The 15,158-nt window shown below is 39.4% G+C and overlaps 1 protein-coding gene and 1 pseudogene across 6 annotated transcripts in view; both read right to left on the bottom strand.

Moving 5' to 3' along the window:
• Positions 1–15,158, bottom strand: part of Slc8a3 (solute carrier family 8 member A3) — a 139,192-nt gene that overhangs the window by 62,955 nt on the left and 61,079 nt on the right. The window lies entirely within an intron of this gene.
• On the bottom strand, positions 2,479–3,609 carry LOC141421535 (phosphatidylinositol-glycan biosynthesis class F protein pseudogene; annotated as a pseudogene).

Raw genomic sequence — 15,158 nt, 5'->3', positions numbered from 1 at the left:
CCTAAGAGAAGGAGGAAATGGCCAACCTAGATTTCTATCCTATGCCCAATGAAAATATGTATTTAAAATAAAGACATTTTAAGATAAATGAAGATACAAGATATGTTTAGCAGCAGTCATGCACTAGAAATACTAATAGAAATGACATCAAATGAAAATGGGTCAACAGATAAGAATGACAGAGTAGAAATAGTAAATATGTAGGTAATAATAAAGAGCTATAGTTATTTTTCTATTCATAAAAATTTTATAACTCTAAAAGGGGTGGAAGCAAAAGCTCTAGCACTCTATTGTGAGATATGTCACTGTACTGTGAGCTGGGATATGTGTGATTGGGGGTAGAAAAAGACAAAGACTGCTGCAAGGTTTTTGTATTTTATGTGATGGTGATAAGTTAAGGATACACATTGTTATTCCTAGAGCAACCAATAGAAAATAATTCAAACAGATATAAAAAGCCAACAGAGGAATCAAAGTGGAATACCGAGATATAAACTATAAAGAAGTAACAAGTAAGCACCCGAAGAACAACAACAACAAAAGACAAAAGATGCAGCAATTAATAAAATAGCAAACTTAAATCCAACTAGATTAATAAGCATATTAAAGGAAATGGTAAAATTGTCAGATTGGAGTAAAAATAATCAAGACACAGAAAACTATGTACCAACTACAAAACATGTACTTTAAAAATAAAAGCATAAATAGGTTGAAAGTAAAATAATGAAAAATGAAATTATGCAAACAGGAAGCATAAAAAAGATGAAATGGTCATATTAATATCAGTCAAAAAAGATATCAAGACAAGGAATATTCCCATAGACAAAGAGGGACATTTCGTCAGTTAAAAATAAATTCACCAAGAAGATATAATAATCACAAATATGTATTATATAAGAACAGAGCTTCAAATTATATGAAACAAAATTGATAGAACTAAAGAGAAATGGACAAGTCCATAATTAATAGGTATAGATTTCTTAAATTTTTGTCTTAGTAGTTCATGAAATACACAAAATTCAGTAATGGTACAGATGATCTAAATAACTTATTAATCACCCATTGTCATTTATGTTATTCTATATCCAGTAACTATAAAACACATTTTCTTTATATTTTAGTTTTTGGTGGAACTGGGATTTGAACACAAAGCCTTGTTTGCTAGGCAGGAACCATGCCCCCAGCCCTGCTTTTCTTTTTTTTTTTGGATTTTAGTTATTTTTCAGGCAGGGTCTCATGTTTTTGCTTGGTGCTGGCCTCAGACTGCCATACTCCGATGTATGGCTTTTAGCATAGCTGGGGATTGCAGGTGCATACCACGATGCCTGGTTTATTGATTGAAATGGAGTCATGCTAACTTTTCACTCAGGCTAGCCATGAACTGAGATCCTCCTGATCTCCACCTCATAATATTTGGATTACAGGTGTGAGCCACCATGCCTGGCAAAGCATACTTTCTTTGGAAGAGTACAAGAAAGGTTCAACAAAATAATTCACATATAGACCAGAAAACACTCTTAATATATTTTCAAAGGGTTCAACTTTATATACTGACTTCAGCAGTATTAAATTAGAAATCAGTAACAGTAATCCATCTGTGAAAGCCCCAAGTATGTAATTAGACATTGAATACTTCTAAGCAGCCTATGGGCCAAAGAAGACATCACAAGGAAAATTGGAATATGTTTTCCTAAATAATGAAAGCAACATCAAAATTTAAGATACCGCTAACAAAGTGCTTTAAGAAAATTTGTAAATTTCAAGGTACTTATTAGAAAAGAATGTTTCAAAATCAGTGATCTAAACTTCCATCTCAAGAAGCCAGAAAAAGATGAACAAATTGGACGCAAAGTAAAAGTAAAAGGAAGAAAAGAATAAAGAACGGAAGCAGGTGTAGCATAAAATAAGCAAAGTCAAAATGCAGTTCTTCAAAAATATTAATAGAATTGATAAATCTCTAGCAAGGGACTTCTTTTAAAAAATGAAGGAACATCGCTACAGATCCTATGCATAATCAGAGGATAACACAGGAGTGACACGAACATTTTTATGTTAATAAATTTAGTAGCTTAGATAATATAGACAAATTTCTTCAAAAACGCAATTCATCAAAACTGGCACAATATGACTTATGGGAGGAGGGAGGGTGAATGGAGGAGATGAAGGTGAGGGGATATGGTTGATGGGCTTTATATACATATATGAAACAGAACAATGAAACCTCTTGCAAATTCTTTAAATGGGGCAGGAAGGGTGTCAAGGGAGGGAGATGGTGGGGGTGATTGAACTAATGTACAATGTAAGCTTATTTGGAATTGTCACAATGAATCCCCTCTGTACAATAAAAATGAAAAAAATGGCACAAGATGATACAGAAAATATAAGCACTCTCTATGAGAGAAAGTACATTCTCTATCAAACACATTTTCACAAGGAAACTAAGTCAAAATGATTTCAGGGGTATATTCTATTGACCACCTAAGGAAGAAATAATTGCAATGCGACACAAATTCCTTCAGAAAGCAAAGGGGAAAGTACTTCTTGGCTTGTTTTGGAGGTCTGAATAACTTTGCAGCATCACAAAAACCTTGCAAGAAAACTGCAAGCCTAAAAAAAAATCAGATTAAATCCAACAGCATATACAAAGGATAATATATCAATTACCAAGTAGGGGTGTATGTCACTAACGCAAGTGTGTAAACCAATAAGTGTAATTAAACTATATTAATAGTTTTATAAGCAAAATCATATAAGACACGAAAGAATTTAACTATTTGCTTACAAGGTGATTGGCTATTTAAAAAATCCTAAGGAAAATAAAAAGCAACTACTAGTTACTGAATGAATTTAGCAAGGACATGGGACACAAGGTCTATGAACAAAATATTATATTTTATACACTAACAGCAAACATAAAAACCACAAAATACTTTGAAATAAATTTAACAAAAATGTGTGTAAGATATCCACATTGAAAACTACAAAACATTCCTGAGATAAATTAAAGATCTAAGCAAATGAAGAGATATACAATGTTCATGGAGTGAAAGCTTCCATATTATTAAGATTTTAATGCTAGCCAAATTTATATTAATCAAAAACACATCCCCAATTATAATCATATCCGTTTTTCTATTATAAATACTTTGTTTTGATTAGAAGGTACTATCTCTCAGGGAGTTCTCAGTTTAAAAAGCTACAATAACATCATGTGGAAACTACAAAAAAAAAATACTGTGAATGAAACTACCTGACTTTGACCTTATCTATACATTGGTGCACAGCCCTTATGAAATCTGCACAAATAATATCTTCTCCCTTTGCTGCTCTTAATTGTTCTTGTATGAAAGTTCCTTTCTATTCTAGCATATCCGGAGTGGTGAAATAACAAGGCCAGACACGTAGCCAGAGGTTGCTCTGAGTGTCCAGGAGACAGGACATACCCATTTCCACTGAAAACTCTTAGCCATGCTTTGAGGTTTGGTCCTAGCAAACATAAACAGGTACAGTAGTAAAAGTAGACAAAATAATGGCAAATAAAAATGTTTCTAACACCAACTTTATTAGTGGTGCTCCATATAGAACAAAAATCATGTGAAGGGAGAAACAACATAAAGAAAAGTATCATATCGTTTCAGATACTGGTTATCTTATACAACAAGAAACTTGTTTTAGAGGATACATTTGGTTTCATTATCAACTCTCTTGCCCAAGGAAAGAAAAGGGGAACTTCTGCCTCCTACTGTCTGGTGTGACAGACTGCCATGGTCTTTGCAGTGCAGGCATAGCATATCCAGGTTTTTTTTTTTTTGTGGTACTGTGGTTTGAAATCAGGGCCTCAGCCTTGCTAGGCAGGTGCTCTACCACTTGAACTGCTTCACCAGTCCTCAGTTTTTTAAAAATAAAAATTGACAAGCTGATTCTAAAATGTATAGGGAGGTACAAAGAACCCAGAATAATCTTTGAACAAGGAAAATAAAGTTGAGGGACTCATACTACTTATTAAAATGCCACGTTTATCAAGTCATTATGGTATTCACTAAAATGATGGACAGATCAATGTAATAGAAGATCGAATTTCTAGTCACCAGTGAGGGTGGAGTGGTAAAAGATGAAATTATGTAAGTTTTTCTAAGAAAAACAGGCTATCTGGAATACAAGAAGAATATTCTCCACCACAGAGTATGAGAACAGTGGTACTCTATGCAATAACTGTGACCTTTAAAACTACAAAGCATGGGAACATTAATTAGAGCTATGTCAGTGTTACAGCTGCAGGAAAGTGGCCACACTGCCTCATCCTCAAATCATGTGCATCTTATCTCATATCTGATTAAACACAATTTATTTTTGCAAACCTTTTGTGCTTAACATTTTCACATGCACTTTTTATTTTATCAAAAAAGAAATATTCTTGAAAAAACTCTATTTAATATTTATAAATTGGACCCAAGTTTTATTGTAGCAGAAGTCTTAATATTTAGAGGTACCTTTAGAAAGTAAAGAATCATTTTCCTAATGTGAATAATCATCTCATACAATGCTGGTTTGGAAAGTTCACACATAATTAACTGTTTTAGTAGTTTTCGTGATGATGGTGGCAGCCAAGTTGCTGCTTACAGTAATGAGAATGTTGATTACTACTTAAGAATAAAATGGAGGCCAGGGTGCCAAGAAAGATGGTCAGAACAGGGCTGTGATATTACAAGAGTAAACCAGAAACTTCATCATGATAGAGTATTTCAGAGTCGGGACCTGGGTTCAGTTGTATTTGATTTGATTCAATTGAATTCTTTATTCCATACCTATTTTATATCTTTGTTGTAGGAAGTTGCACAAGGTATGTTTATCTGTGTCTGAATCCCTCCCAGATTGTGAGGATTTGAACACACAGATGGTATGTTGCTTCTCTTTGTGTCCCCAGTGTTAAGCACAGGGCCTGACCTATGGAATCCAGAAGAAAGAAGTTCATTGGTAGGGGCAGGAAGAATTTTCAGAGATGTTGAAATGCCATCTGGGTCACAAAAGATAAGAGAATACTCCTTTGGTGAAGAGAGAAGAACTAGCTGCAGCAGAGGTAACAAGTTCAAGATCTCAGATGTAGTATAGAGGAGCAAGGTAACAAAGAAGAGGTGGGAATGGAGCCTGGACAGGCAGACTGAGGCCAGATTGTGGCCTCTTTGGTTCAGACATCAACAGAAAAATTATTCAAAATGTTGGGCTTATCTATAGAAAGCCAAATAAATCACACCTGTGGACTAAGAAGGGACATTTGGTGACCAACTTCCTGCTTGTTCCCTAGACTAAAGTTAGAATAGAAATAGGAAAATAAGCTAGCAGAGTCAGTCACAGTAAAACTGGGTCCCTTATACATCTACCATGGCTGATAACTTTTATCAGAATCCTTGAATAAAATAAGCATATTTCACATTCAGATTGTAATAAATGTTGTCTGCAGTCTCTGCATACTTGTAGACATGAATCTATACATCAGATCCTATCAGCAAGGACACCCGAGACATTCTCAGTTTGGTGTGGGGAAATGTTTGGCTTGCCCTTTGCACACAGCCTTGGGACATTTCCAGGAGAAGCTAGCCTCTGGATTTGCAGAGATGCTGCAGTAGATAAATTCATGCCAATACTGTCCAGTGGGGTTCTGACACAATCCCAGAAGCCCAAAGGACCACAACACATCCTTTATTTAAGTTCCTTCCCTCATTAGGGTTGAAACCTGGGGAAGTCTGCAATCTCAGAACAGAAGTCTTCCTTTCTGCACATTCCTCAGAAGTGACTGGAACAGATCTGCATGCTTTTCAGATTTGGAGGCTGGGAGAGATAGAGAGAGAAAAAGCAAGCAAGAGAGAGAGAGACAGATAAAATTTTGCCACCCGGATAATTTTCCTTTCCAAAAACCCCTTTTACTATTCAGGGCAGCTCCTAAAATTCCTCTCTCTCATGCATCTGATAGATATTTGGCATCAATGGATGTGTTTGTCCTTCATCTTTCCTCTCTTGGACATGTTCACAATGACTTCCTATAAACTATTGCTTTCACCTTCCTCATGCCTACTGTGATGATGGCAGGGCTTTGCTTATCTCATTTACTGTCATATTCTAGTGCCCTGTACAGCTGGCAACACCATAGAGGCTCCATAAAAATTTGCGGAAGAACTAGACAAGCAGCCAATGAATGGAAATAGGGAACACAGTTTCCCCCATGTGACTCAACTCAATTTGAACTGTGGGTTAGGGAAGAGGGCTGGGCATCTCCTTTCCTCTTTTCTTCTGTACAATATCCCTATACCAGTACGATGACTTTTATTGCTGCCTTTACTCTTCCTAGAGTCAGGTACTTCTTCAGATGGATTGTTGCTGGATTCCTCCTAGAGAAAAAATGCCCCCTTTATGAGTTAGAACTTTGTCCACACAGTGCTTGGCAGGAAGACTTCCTCTGAATTACAGCAGCTGCTGCTCATGGTGGTGTGGTCCAAGTGTACAAAAGTTTAAGAATATGCCATCCTTAGATAAATTATCTTTTAAATAGCAATATTATTCTAGGGTGCAGAACTCCCTTCAGTCTCCCATGTTTCCAATTGCATTGACAAGAAAGTCTGAACAACTTACTGTGCCCTGGGAGGCCCTCCCAACCTCTCTACCTTCCCTCTATCCTGCCATGCTGGCCTTTCATTGTCATTTCTTAGACTCTTCTCTACCTTGGCCTTTTGGTGTTCTCTCTGCCTAGATCACACTTTCCTCAGTAACTGCCTATTTCACTCCCCCTACTCTTTCAGGTTACCCTAAATGCTGTGTTGCCAAGAGGCCTCTCAAACTAAATTTCATCCATTATTCCCAATCTCAATACTTTTTTATGTTGCAATAGCACTTTTCACAAATCATGATTTATATTTATATATGTATATATATGTATGTATTTTTATTTAAACCAATTTTTAATAATTCCTCAAGGGAAGGAACTTTGTTCTTATTACCCCTGCATCCTAATCACTTAACAGTTAAGTGTACATAGAAGCTTCTTAATAACTATTTTTAAATAAAAGAATATATCCTTTATAGCCATTCCCCCTCCTTCTCTTTAATGCAGAAATAACCTCTATAATATCCCTGACATAGAAATAGCTCACTACATCTTGAGACAATTGTAGGGTTAGGCTGCTCTGAGTGTTATACCAAGTCCACAATCCACTTCCTAAAACATTCACTGACTGGTTTTAGTTTTACAATATGGAGACACACAGACTAAGTTTACTTTCATTCATCCATGGGTCAGATATTCAACTACTCCATTTTCAAGCTGCTATGACAGTCCACAAATACTGCATTCATCCTATGGATGAGACCCTGTGCCAACTATAACAAGGAAATTTAGCCCAAGAAACACATACATGTGTTAAAATAGGGACCATCACTCTTTAGTGATTATTATCTTGAGGATTAAGGTCCATGCTTAATTTGAAAACATTTTGTAAATCATCCAGTATGATGCAAAGGTAAGCAATTCTTATTATCATAAGTAAGGCCTAATATAGAGGGAAGGATGGCCCGTGTAGAAATAATCACAATAAGAGACAGAATATGATGTCAAATAAGAGAGATATAGAGAGGAGTGCAAGGACTCTAACACACTGGCTAGCCATTTACCTTTTCTGGTCTCAGTTTCAACATTATCAAAGGCCCAATAAATCCTTTAGGATTTTTGTGAGGTTCCATTGGTAAAGTACATGTGGAAACTGTGAACCTCTTCAAACATAAGTAGGGTGACAGTGGTGACAGTGGTGACAGTGGTGAGTGATGACTTGGGTGTGTCCTGAACTTTGACAGGTAGTGGTAGATGGAGATGGGGGGCCAAGGCATGTAAGGAATAAAGTATCAGGAATGCCAGGAAAGGTGAGTAGGAGAGGAGGTACAGTTGAAGAGTGGGAGGTCCACCTGCACTACAGGGAATTGTAGGCTAGCTTGAGTTTCATGCTATGGAAATTTTTTCCTTTTTTTAGTAGGATGGAGTCATGCTCTCTCTAACTCAGACCTCAGGAGCACTTTGGAAAATTTTTCTCAGCATTTAAGTTGACATTGGCTCAGAGGGAAATTCAGGTCCTAAAGTCTAGTTAGTAATCCACTGCAATGATTTAGATGAAAGGCAATTAGGGCTACTTTGGTGGTATTAGGAATTTTAACTGCCCCCCTCAAAAACCTAGTTTTGGGTGATAGTTTGGGGTGTGAGCCTAGGAAACTAGATCACCTATTATATCCAAGGAGTGATGGAGATGAAAGAATCAAAAATGACTTCAGAGTGGCCAAGAAAACATTGTTGCTCCCAGATTACTCGGGAGAGTGGTAAGGTGGATGAAGTTGCCCAGGGCAGAAAGAGCGTAGAAAGAAGACCACTTGGGAAAAGATAATAAACTCAACTTCAGGTAAGCTGAGAATGAGGTATCTGTTGGAATCCAGAGCTGCCTGGTATGCAGCTGTCAGGAATAGTCTGGAGATCAGCAGAGAGGTTTGGACTGAGGAAACTGTGAGCTCTTGGTACATCCAAGTCAAGTGGAAATATAGGAGTAACGAGATGATCCATGGATGTCTTATAAAATGAGAAAAGAAAGTGAATATAGGAAGAGGAGGTAGAAAATGATTGACAAGGAATAGAGAGGTAGGAGGAGAACCAGGGATGAAGCAGTTTCAGGAGTTTCAAGAGGAGAGTGGTCAACTGTGATCAGTTCTGCAGAAAACAAGCGAACCATGACATCTATATACAAATAACACATGCATGAAAGGTAAGTTGCAAAAACTCAAAGTTTTTTGTTGAGGTGAGAGATTAAGTGTGACGCTTACAATTAACAAAATGTCTGAAAATTAATAAGATGTCTTTAATGATGGCAGAGAGAAGAGCTTGTTGATTTGGAAAGTTGCTTGTGGCTTCTGAGAGAACATGGAGGTAGGGGTGGGGGGCAGAAGTCTGTGGAAGAGTTTGCTGAAGTGGAAGGAGTGATAATTAAGAGTCTGTAAAGAAATCTGAAGGGAAGGATCAAGTAGTGTTATGAGGAATGTATTTGTTTGTGGCTTGATTTGTTCTTAAGACACAAAGACCCTGCTTGTAGAATGGTACTACAAATGAGAAGGAAGAAAGACAGAAGAGAGGAAGAGACTGAGACCAGCCACTGGGTAAGAAAAGCTGGAAGAGCAGGTCACTGAGGTTGCCAGAGAGGATTGGGATCTAGGGCACATGTGCAGTCAAGCAAGAATCAAATACCTTCCATAGACACAAGAAGCATGGAGAAGTTCTGAAGTGGAGAGTAAAGAGTGATTTCATCAACGTCTCAGGTGAGGCAGGTGGGGGTAGTTGGAGGTCTTGAGAAAGGTTTGGATCAGTTGCTGGGAAGATGGGATGGGGGCATCAACAAGACAGGAATGGAAGATTCACCATGTAGCCATGATAGTCAAGGTGAAACTAGGGAGCAGGGTTTGTGGTGGAGACCATCAGTGGCTTCACAGCCTCCTGTCATCTCAAATCCGGGATGCAGAAATGAAGAAAATGGGCAGCAGACAAAACAAGACTGGGGGTTTATGGCTGTTTTCATTTTTTCTCACTGGATCCTAGATGCCTCCCCACACTGGTTGTATTAGTTTCCTAGGGCTGCTGTAACAAAGTAGCACATATGCTAGAAACAATAGAAGTCAAGGCGGTAGCCCAGCCATGCTCCTTCTGAAGGTTCTAGAGGAAGATGCATCTTACCTCCTCCTAGATTCTGGTGGCTGCAAAGGTATTTGGTGTACCATAGCTTGCCATGCATCACTCCAGTCTCTGTCTTTGTGCTCACATGGATGCCTGCCTGTCTGTGTCTGTGTCTACTTTCCTCTTCTTATGAGGATACTAGTCATATTGGAATTAGGGCCTGCCCTACTCTTGCATGACCTCATTTTGACTTATTACAATAATAAAGACTTTATTTCTAAATAAGGGTATATTTTGAAGTGCAGGATGGACATAAATTTTGGGGGGCACTATTTAACTAGGTATTCTGTTATTTGTGCCCAGTAGGGACACAAGTTTTTGAGGTGGTCAGTAAATATGGTGTCTAGAACTGGACTCTTAACGCCATGATTGGCCTGACCAGTCCACAGGACAATTATATGGCATTTACTAATTGCAGTAAAGCCCAGAACTCTTCCTACTTCTTTCTCTTATCTTCTTTTATTCATAAAGTCATTTGTGTTCCAGGAAAGAATGTTATTTAGCCATTATTACCTCAATGTTGATCCCTTACCATAGAGAAAATGATCCAACGAAATGAAAAGAGAGATGTAAAATGAGGCAAATCAATAAATTGTTAACACTAAAGCCGCAGACTAGCTAAAGCCAGGATTGCTTAAAATTAGTTCATAGATCCACGTCTGTGCTAAAGGAAGCAACACTCTCTAAACATCTCATTAAGCCACTTGTCTACCTCATTCAGTTATAGAAAATTCAAAGTCAAATCAGAATTCAGCAGCCTAGACCTTGCCATAGGGGCCTTATTCCTAGGTGTTGATGGAATTTCTTTTCTGAAGATTTGGGACTAAGCCTCATAAAAGTCCAGCACTGAGAATAATTCAAGTCAGGCCCTTCCTAAACGGCATTCATTACCCAGAAACGTAGGTACCTTTTGCTTTTTCCCCAAGAAAGTTTGTAAAGTCCTAGGTTCTTGGATACTTAGGAAGACAGGGGAGGTTGTATCAACAAAAGTAACTGCAAAGTTTTGGGTGGAGGAAAGAACGTAACCCTTGGTGGAATACATGCCACCTCATATTTCTGGGTTTAGCACTACTGACATCAGAGGATCATCTCAGATTTTAGAGATGGAAGGTACATTAGGCTCACTTAGTTCAACCTTCTCATTTACAGATGAGGAAACCAAAAGGGAAAGTAACTTGCTCAAGGACACATGGAAGGCTTTTGGCCAAGCTGAGAATAGACTCTGGTCTCTTGACTCTTTGCCCAGTCATCTTTTCACTATTTGTAACAGCATCCAAAATGAAAATATAGGTGCAGGAAGTGAACTCAGTTCTTATATACACACTTGCTATGTTTTAATTAGCATTCTCCAATTTCCTCCCTGAAAATTCAGGCTCAGAAGTGCAAAGGCTAAAATGTTGGAAATTTATTTGTTCTTTAAAAAGCACTCTCATAACATCTCTTCTCCCTGCTGCCATCCCTACCATCCTCTGACAATTCCATCAAAAATGGCTTTGACTTGATATTGGCCCAGAGATCACCATCGACTCTACAATTATATAACCTTCAACAGAACATATTCTCATACTGAGCAAAACCCAAATGAGTTTACAGTGGGCTGTGCTGCCTGATAGGGAAGACAAATTCCTGCTGGGAATCTTCAGATGCTCTGATGAGAGCTCAGATACACAGATTCCTCCTCACTTGAGTGTGTGTGTGTGTGTGTGTGTGTGTGTGTGTGTGTGTGCGTGCGCACGCATGCATGCATGCACATGTTGAGGATGCTTCAAAGAGTCTCAGCCATTCTCTATCATTCTCTGATTCTTTCCACCACAAACCCTGCTCCCTAGTCCCACCTGACTGTCATGGCTATGTAGTGACTCTTCCACTCCTCTCTTGTTGATGCCCCCATCCCATCTGCTCAGTGACCATTCAAGGCAGAACTGACAAGAAGTGCACTTTGCAGACCCAGTCTAATGGACAAGTGTCTGATTCCTTTGTCAGGAGATAGGACCAAGAATTCCCTAGACAGGGATGAACTGACGGATATAGGATCACAGGTTTTGAAAACTCTTTGCTCTGTGAATGCTAAAACATCATCTGTACCACCTCTTTTTTCTCAGATGAGGAACCAGAAGCCCCATGACATAAAGTGACATACAAGAAACACTGAGAGACCAGTGACAGAGTCAGGACCAAATTCCAGGACATTTCACTCTATATCCAATGTGCTTTCCTTATACCAAGCTTCACATTATTCATCTTTTTCCCCAGTGCTTCCCCTCCAACATTTGAGAAAGTGCCCCTTCTCGAATAATCTAATAGAAAATCTAAAAGAATAATCTTTTGCAGAGATGAATCCAAATACTAGCCTTTTCATTAGCTTGGATGGTATGCTAGTTAAAAGTAGGAATTCTTTCAGTTTGAGTTCCAGTACCTCAGTTTTCCCTTCTGCAAAATAGGTGGGACAATGGCTCTTCCTTTACAAACATTACAAGGAATTAATTCATGATAAGCAGTTAGCACAATTCCAGGCACACAAAAAGTACTGAAGAACAATGAGCTCCTGTCATGATTACTGCATCTGTATATGGGAAGAAGAGAGCAGTAGTTGGGATCCACAGCAGGAGGAGGGAAAGGTCGCTGGAAGAGAACATGATAATGAGAGGTGGCACAAAGTAGTGTGACTTGCTTGCTGAGCACACAGCTAGTGCTTATATGGGCTTCAGTATTTTCTGGCTTTTGCACTTAGCAACTCTGTGAACTGGGAACTGAAGCAGTCACCAAACCTTTCTAGGTCTCAGATCTGCAAAATAGGGGTGGGGGTTGACCAGGTGATATCTGAGGCACATTTCAGCCCTCTCTGAAAATCTTCCTTCCCATGGGTACAAAGGGAAAAGTGGAGGTCTTCTGCTGCCTAAAAAGCATTGCTCAGACCCTTTAACAAAGCATATATCAGACATCTTCCAATGTCTGCTTGAAGTTTCCCAAAAGAATGCTAGACTTATGTTTATTTACAATAGGGGATGATGACAGGAAGCAGAGGAAGAGTTTCCCACTTGGGTCTTCTGGACCCTCCTCCAACCACTCCCAAATCATTTTTTGCAAGACCAGGAGTGGAACAAGATGCTACATACATCCGATGCATACTAACTAAACGGTGAGCACTGGAATGGGAAGGAATTATGGTTGAGAACTTTAAGAAATCACTTCTCAGATACAGTGTAAAGTGGCTAAAGCCACATAGTAGGCCACCTTCCCATGACTATCAGCTGACTCGGGCCTTTCCAGGTGGTCAAACACCTATCCACTTATCAGTATACTCATAAGTCTGTGATTTACAGGAGCTAGAAGGTAAAAGACTACAGGTATTGGCGTATTTTTATTTCTGGCTTTCAAACAAGTAATTTGCACTAAGTATTCTCTCACAACAGGAAATTCCAGTCACCCTTCAGGCAGGGCTGCTGGCTCTTCCACATGCAATCCAAAGAAGTCACCAGATGAATTTCTGTCTTTAAAAACAAACCCATGCTAATTAGGTGTGGTGGTGTACACCTATAATCTCAGCTACTCAAAAGGCAGAGATTGAGAAGACCATGGTTGGAGACCAGCCTGGGCAAACAATTAGTGAGATCCCATCAGTAATCTGGGTGTGTGGTGCACACCTGTCATCCCAGATACGTGGAGGCATAGGTAAAAGGGTAGTGGTCCAAGGCCAGCCCTGAACAAAAACTCGAGTCCTGCCTGGGACTCAGTCTATTTCTGAGATTGAGCCTGTGTCCCAACTTGAGTGGATGCCAGAAAAGAACTGCCACCCAGTTCCCTTTTCAGGACTGAAGCACTCCTCCCTACAGTCACTGAGAGTGCTGACAACCAGCTGAGTCCCTCTCTTCAGGTGTGCCCAGGGAAGCTGAGACCACTCTGAGGGTGTCCAGTGTATACGATGGCTTTCTCACTTAACAGCATGTTTTCATTGGGGTGAGGTGGGGAACACACATCCAGTGACTGAACTGTTTCCTTGTCCCAATTCAGGACATCTCTGAAGGGTGTTTGGAGCTCTGGAGGTCCCCGTGGACCAGGATCTGCTGAGGCCTTTGTGTGACTGGCATTGTATTCCTTCTTTGCCTGTGCCCTGTTTGCTTCCTTCACAGGTATGGAGCCTTGGAGCTCATTTAGAGCATTAATCTTCCTCCAAGCAAACTTCCATCTCAGAATTTGTTTTGAGGAACCTGACCAAAACTATCAACATCTTATGTTGCTCTTAAATACACAGAAACTAGGAATGGATTTTTTTTTTTTAAATTACTTTCTGTATTTTCTGATGCTCTGATATCTGGGCCCTTGCTGTCCTTGGAAAGGCTGGCCCTTTCAGGTTTAACCAATTTCTAAAGATAGTAAAGGACTCACCTGTAAATGTACCTTTCATGTACCAATCAACCAACCCACAGCCCACACCTCTAACCACCTGCTTTCGTGAGTGCTCACAATCCAGGCCACCATTCACTACCAGGCCACAGAGATAGTCCCTATACTTTACAACCCACTGAAATCATTCAAACTAGACAATCCTAAACTATCTTCTGCTGCCTGGCCCATGCCTTCCTTGGAAAAACCACAGTAGAAGCTCTTGTCCATATTTCCCCTTGCTGTCTCCTCCTGACCCACCCTGAAGTCTTCTTATAGGGGCCTGCAAGGCGTACTGCACCTTTTAATTCTAGGCATCTGTGATTATAAATACTCCTCACTTCATGACAGTCATTTATGTATCTTTGTGTTATCATACCGGATTTTAAAATTTCCAAATACACTTTAAAACATACTATTAAAAAAAGAAGCTTCTTCAAGTCAACAAAATGAATTCTTGCATATATCTTGCCGTTTAAGATGGAGAAGCCACAGGGAAGATGTCAGCAGTGTTAGTCATTTCCTGAAGCTCCCTAGGCCAGGTTATACCAGGAAGATTCGAAAATTTCCACACTTCCTACCGTTTCCATTCACCCTCTGACTCTTCACATTTGTGTCATATTCTGGAATAAGCAGGAACAAGAATGCTTCCCTACATAAATAAGCTTCTGGAATCCTAAATGATCTCTTGGGTCTTCTGAAGCTACCCTTAAATCCTTTCTACATAGAACTTGTTCTTCTTGGCTCTGGCCACATGGTAAAGCCTAAGCCCAAGTTTTTACCTCTCTTCCCTAGCTTATTGTGGGATCACCCTCCCTATTCATCCCCAAGAACGAATGCCAATGTTCATGGCGCATAAATCCCTGTGTATCGTGAGGAATCCTTTTGGTCACGCTCTTTCTGTTTCTTAACTACTTGCCCTACATAGAAAGTCTCCAAAAGCCCTTGTAAGTCCTATGGAACACCCTCTACCCCAAAGTTTAGAAAGCTTAAGAGGAACTTGAGTTGGGGGCTTGGGATGCTGTGG

The sequence above is a fragment of the Castor canadensis genome, chromosome 3 (genome assembly GCF_047511655.1).
Source record: "Castor canadensis chromosome 3, mCasCan1.hap1v2, whole genome shotgun sequence".
NCBI lineage: Eukaryota > Metazoa > Chordata > Mammalia > Rodentia > Castoridae > Castor > Castor canadensis.
The sequence above is the reverse complement of the archived record's forward strand: the minus strand, read 5'-3'. Positions and strand labels throughout refer to the sequence as shown.